A 7,115-nucleotide genomic window follows, 5' to 3' on the forward strand; every position below is an offset into this window, starting at 1 on the left:
CTTAGTTTTACCAGGATTATAGGAAGTTTTAAAATAAGGGGATCCGAATGTTATTCTATTATTAAATTATTTCACCCCAATTTTTGAATACTTTGATGAAAACTATCTATAATTACAAGTCAAAATTGATTAGTTTGCCAAGTATAGGTCGGAATTCTATATCATTAAAACTACCAACAATACTAGAAAACCTTAGATGTCGTAATTTAAAGTAGTACACATTTGCTAAAATATGAGCCCTAATAGAGCTATTTACGTTCAGAAGTATTCGAGATATAGCTTTTTAAAAAGCAACATTTCATAAAAAAATGTGATGAAATATCATTAGTAAGTGAATTTATTTTAAGAAATCTATATCTCACAAACCATTTAATGTACAGATGTCTATTGGCACTCAAATAAAAGCTAATTTAATGGACTATAAAGTAATTTATGATGGTTTGATTATGATCTTCGTTGAGTAGTAGTTTTCACGATATTTGCTAAAATAAATTGATTTATAGTTGTTCTAATAGACATCTGTACCTCGAATGGTTTTTGAGATATGGATATTTCAAAATAAATTCACTAACTACTGATCTTTTTTTTTTATGAAATATTGCTTTTTATAAGATATTATTAAATTAACCAACTACTAATCTATCTTTTTAAAAAGCTATATCTCGAGAACTTTTGGACGTAAATAGCTCTGTTAGGGCTAATATTTTAGCAAATTTACTCTTCTTTAAATGATGTTCTCTTAGGTTTTCCAATGTTGTTGATCATTTTAAAGATACGGAGCTCCAAAAAAATAATTTAATTTTTCATCCACAACTCCATGTCTTTAATAATGTATTGGTATTTTTCACGTACATATATAACGCTGTGCTCCATTGTTCATAGTTTCCTGATCCATGGAATTATCTATAGTCAAAATAAATCCGAATCCAAAAAGTGTCCAAATAGTCAGGGAGAATACAAAATGGTAGATTTTTCAAAACGTTACGAAATTAATTTTTCACTCGGAACTCCATATGTTTAATATTGCAATACAAGAAAACTCAATAGTATATCATATAAAGAAGAGTACATTTGCTAAAATATGGGCCCTAATTAAGTTTATTACGTTTAATAGTTCACAAGATACAGTTTCTCAAAAAATATAATTACAAAATGACGAAAAATCAGGAGTTAATTGAAGTTATTTTTGGAAAATCTGTATCTTTGTCTATGTCAAGAACCATTAGACGTACAGATATCTCAAATTAAAGCTAGTTTAATGCGTTATTTAAAGCAAATTTTTTAGTTTGTATAAATATCTAAATATTTTTCATTTTTTAATTCATTTATTTTAATTTTTTTTTTGTAATAACAGAATAATTTATTTGCTTTATTTCACTTGTTTATATCTTAATATTATTGAATTGTCTAACAACTGGAAGGTTATGTTGCTTATTATTTCATTTTCTTTATTATTTTTTTTTTTTTGTTAGATTATTTTCAGTTCCTCTGTTTTTTTTTCTTTATCTGGGAAAGGGACTAGTTTTTCTATCTCGAAAAACCCCTCGCCCCAACACCTTCAATGACATCTTTAGAAACAGAAAATTCAAACTTAAGCATCAACATTGCTCAGACAAGTCAACGTTAGAAACAGCCCTACGTTAACATCTTATGGCCTTTGTTTACTTATTTTTATTTTAAATTACTAATGTCTTTAAAATTTGTTTTTATGAATTTCAAAGAGAGTTAACAAAACATTGATATAAGTTGATTTTCTACGAAAACATAGAGGAAAATATATGATTGAAAAGTATATTTCAATATACCCCATATTTTTCTGAATATTTCATGTTTTACATTTATCTTAAAAATATATATATAGGAAGCTGTATATAATACTAATAATAATATTCTTTATTTATTCTGGGTCTGATCCGTTTAGAATAATATTACAAGTGTAAGAAAAAGGCTTTAGAGCCTTAGAGTAAAATAAAAATGAAATTATAAACTATCATAAGTATAATTATAATTATGAATTTGATAAGATAAAAAATAAACATATTAGAAATATCATATTACAAATCATAAAGTGACAAACTTCTAAAAAAAAAAAAAGAATCAAATACAAGTAAACTAGAAATAATCAACAAAAATATACAATCACTGTTAATATACATATTTACAAGTTTAAACAAAAATAAAAATTATCAAATAAAAGGAAAAAATTAATAAAATAATGAAATAAATTAAATCCTCTAACAAATAATAAATCTGAATTTTGAGTGCTAGCAGACATATGGGCGTCGTATGGATCTAGGGATATATTTTTCAAAATTCAAACTTACTGTTCGAACAACTATAAATCAATTTATTTTAGCCCATATCAAGAAAACTACAATTCCTACGAAGGTAAGGGTCATAAACCACTTTATAATACGTTAAACTAGCTTTAATTTGAGTGCCAATGGACATCTATGCTTCACATAGTTCCTGAGATAAATAAATTCTCAAAATAAATTATATAACTACTAGTAGATTTTTAAGAAATGATTCTTTTTAAAAGACTCTATCTCGAGAACTATTCGACGTAAATAGCTCTATTATGGTTCATATTTCAGCAAATTTACTCTTCTTTAAATAATGTTCTTTTAGATAATCTAGTGTTGTTGGTAGTTTCTAAGATATAGAGCTCCGAATGAAAAATTAATGTTTTTTTAAGGTTTTGAAACAGCCGCTATTTTTTATTCCCCTTACCTATACTTGGCAGACTCATAAGTTTTGACTAGTAATTACACATAGTTTTCATTAAAGTAATCAAAAATTGGGGTGAAATAACTGCCTTTTTTTTCTTCTCGGCTCTTGTACTATTAGAGTTAGATCTAAATTCAAGACATGTGGCAATTGAATTGAAATGGATTCTTCTTCTAAGAGGAAAAAAAAGAAAAAATATTTGTAATTATAGGGAAGAATATTAATGAAACGGTCTTTTTATTTTGAATATTAATTCAAAATAGACATTTCGCAGGAAAGAAAGATGAGCCATACGATACATTTATTTCCTCTATTAGCAGCCTGAAAGTGATTCAGGTGCAGGTAGCATACTAATAGTATACACAGATCACTGTTGTGAAGCCGCCGCAACTGTTACATTATTCACAATCTGTGACAGCATCTGCAACTAGTTACATGGCCGACTAGGAACAACACCGTTTATGTAACCCGTTCCTCGTTGAAGATGAACTTTTCAGTTATGGTCCCCTCCCGAGTCTATCATGTAACCTAAACGTAATTGCGCCTATTATTCCCCGTTATTATTCACCTGTCTTATTATTCACTACAAAATTACCTCCGAGGTAATCATTAAATAATACGGCGCCGATAGCTGACACTTTTCTTTTGTCCGACTGCTCAGTAATAAAGAATTTTAATAGCGATTATAAAACAGGTATTAAAGGAAAGTAATTTATTTAAGAATATGTTATTCCAGGAAAATATAATTATATGTATGGCATCATTATTGAAAATAATAAATAAATAATATTAGCAACCGCAAGGAAAACAGGTAGTTATCTCACCCCAATTTTTGATTACTTTAATGAAAACTATGTATAATTACTAGTCAAAACTGATGAGTCTACCAAGTATAGGTAGGGGAATAAAAAATGGTGGCTGTTTCAAAATCTTAAAAAACATTAATATTTCATTCGGAGCTCTATATCTTAAAAACTACCAACAACACTAGAAAAATCTAAAAGAACATAATTTAAAGAAGAGTAAATTTGCTGAAATATGAGCCATAATAGAGCTATTTACGTCAAATTGTTCTCGAGATATAGTCTTTTAAAAAGCATCATTTCTTAAAAATCTACTGAAATATCAGTAGTTAATTAATTTATTTTGAGAAATCTATATCTCAAGAACTATGTGATGTACAGATATCTATTAGCACTCAAATTAAAGCTAGTTTAATGTGCTATAAAGTAGTTATTGACCTTTACCTTCGTAGGAATAGTAGTATTCAGGATATTTGCTAAAATAAATTGATTTATAGTTGTTCGGACAATAAGTTTGATTTATGAAAAACATTATTTCAGAAACCATAGGACGTATAAATGTCCGTCTGCACTCAAATTAAAGCTAGTTAAATTGACTACAAAATAGTTAATTATGTTTATCTTTGTAGGAGTAGTAGTTTTTATGATATTTGACAAAATAAATTCACAAACTGTTAATTTCTAGTTGTTCGTATAATATGTTTGATTTTTTGAAAATATATCTCTAGACCCATAAGACGCACATATGTCTGCCAACACTCAAAATAAAGGAAATTTAACTTACTATAAAGTAGTTTATGACATTTATCTTCGTATGGGTATAATATTCAAAATTTGTCCGAACAAATATAAATTAATTTATTTTAGCAAATTTCATGAAAACTACTACTCCTACAAAAATAAATGTTATAAACTACTTGATAGCTCATTAAACTAGCTTTAATTTGAATGCTAATAGACATGCTGTACAATAATTCTGTACGTCACATAGTTCGTGAGATATAAATTTCTCAAAATAAATTAACTAACTACTTATATTTCATTTGGTCCATACATTTTTATGAAACGTTTGTTTTTAAAAAGCTATATCTCGAGAACTATGAACGTAAATAGCTCTCTTATGGCTCATATTTTAGCAAATGTACTCTTCTTTAAATGACATTCTCTTAGGTTTTCTTGTGTTGTTCTTAGTTTTTAAGATATAGAGCTCCGAATGAAAAATTTGTTTTTTTTATCGCATTGAAAGAGCCGCCATTTTTTATTTCCCCTCCCTATACTTGGTAGACTCATCAATTTTGACTAGTAATTATTCCTATTTTTCAATTAAGTAATCAAAAATTGGGATGAAATAACTTCCTTTTTCTCCTCTTGGGCTCTTGTACTATAAGCAGTGGTACGCTCGTCTAAAATCCACAAGATCAGTCTTGACGCTACGCTTCAGTCTATCCCTCGCACACGTACCCCTTAGAATAGTGTTTATTAACTTTTAGGGATCCGTTCGTTACTAAGCCCAAGACATTTCCATCTTATTCCCCTCAAAATTATATTTACTGTTCCCTAAACTCTCTTGTTAACTCATCCTCGTTCGACCCCAATATTTTAAGCAAAACTTTTTTTTCAAAAACATTAAGGTGCAGGTGCTCTCTCTGTCTAAGAGGCCAAGTTTCGCACCCGTAAGAGTGGGAAGGATAATAGTTTTGTAAATTCTAACTTTTACGTTTTTGGGCCGAAGGTGTAAGCTGAGTGAGTAACTTCGCTATTAAAAAATAATAACAATTTCCCACCTTTAACATCGGTTTCATTGCCTTGCTTAAATACTAGAAGGTATCTACCTATACCTGTTCAAATGTGTTTCCTCCAATAACTATAAAACCGAAATTGTTAGCGTTTCTATTGCTAACAATATATTTTGTTCTATCCCTATTTATTGAGAGACCTGCTTCCATTTGACTTGACTGTCTGCTCTGATGAAGGCTAGAAATTCGGGCCGAAACGTTGGCACTATTAAATAAGTTATCTCAACTTATTTGTGTTATATTCTGACCGCATCTCCCAACCATCTTCTCCTCATATATATTATCCACTGTCAACTATTTTCTCATAATTATATTTCCATACTAGCTTTTATCAAAGTTATGTATATTGCAGGAAAATAGTTCGGGTCAATAAAGATACCAAAATTAGTTAACCATAAGATCCTCCTCAATAAACTTCAAAACCTTTTCATGTCAAATAGTGTCCGAAAGTGGTTCCTCTCCTTCCTGTCCCGTCGTTTCCAGTCATCATTCCAAATAAACCTCTTTCCCCCCTTCTTCTGACACGAGGTGTTCCTCAGGGATCTTCACTTTCACCAACCCTTTTCTCCATTTATAACAACGATCTTCCTGATTCTATTCACCACGCACAATACCACCTATATGCAGACGATCTCCAAATTTATCTGTCCTTCCATCCCTCCGAGATGTTTGAGGCCATCCAAAAGATACAAGAAGATATTGACAGCATTAACGCATGGGCATCTAACAATGATTTGAAGCTGAATGCTTAAAAAACAAAGGCCATTCTTGTTGGTTCCAAGCGCTTCCTTCATTTCCTCCCTTACTGTCCTCTATTCTTCCTTAACAACCAACCGATTCACTTCTATCCTACAATAAAAAACCTTGTCACCTTTGACCAACAACTCTCCTGGAATAACCACATTTCCCAAATCACACGCATATTCATAACTGTACTCAAACAATTCCTAAGATTCCGTAATTCCATCCCTCAGAACACCCGCCAGTTCCTAATATCCTCTCTCGTCTTCCCCCACTTCGACTACGGATCCTTGTTGTATGGAGGACTATCTGCAGGACTAGAGTTGAGACTCAGGAATTGCTTTGTAAGATTTATCTTTGGGTTCCCTTGGCGCTCTCATGTCTCCCGCTGGTATACCGAGTTGAAGTGGCTCTATCCAACCTCCCGAAGGCAATACCTCCTTGGTGTTTTCCTATTCCAAGTTCTTAAAATAAAAAACCTACCTATTCGCCAATCCTCATTCATTCTTTCCTTTAAACAACACCTATTCCTTCACTTATTGTTTAACCAAACCTTCACATTATTGTAATCAAATAAATAGGCATATATTGATTAAAATTATAAACAGTAGTAAAGCCAATATACCAATGTAATTTCATTCTACTATCTGAATATTTGTAAATGCTTGCCAGATATATATTAATATATGAACCATGTATTTATTCTTAGAGGACCCAGAATAAAATTATTTTTTCATTTCATTTCAAAATTGTAAAAAAAATATTTCTTGTTAGTTAACGTTTCGCCTCACTTTGCAGGTCTTCGTAAATGGAACCAAGATACACACCTTTACAAAGTTTTTGCCGACTTCCCTACAGTATACTTTAATAATGTGGCTCTTACCCCTGTAGAACAGATTCGTTATCTTGGACTACACCTTGACAAACGACTAACCTGGAATCCTCACACAAGACTGAAAAGACAGGAAATTGCACGCAGATTCCGACTATTACAGCACTTACTAGACAAACGGTCTAAATTTTCAACTCATTACAAAAGACTGAT

This window comes from Halyomorpha halys, unplaced genomic scaffold, assembly GCF_000696795.3.
Source record: "Halyomorpha halys isolate HHAL.00 unplaced genomic scaffold, Hhal_1.1 Scaffold684.1, whole genome shotgun sequence".
Lineage (NCBI taxonomy): Eukaryota > Metazoa > Arthropoda > Insecta > Hemiptera > Pentatomidae > Halyomorpha > Halyomorpha halys.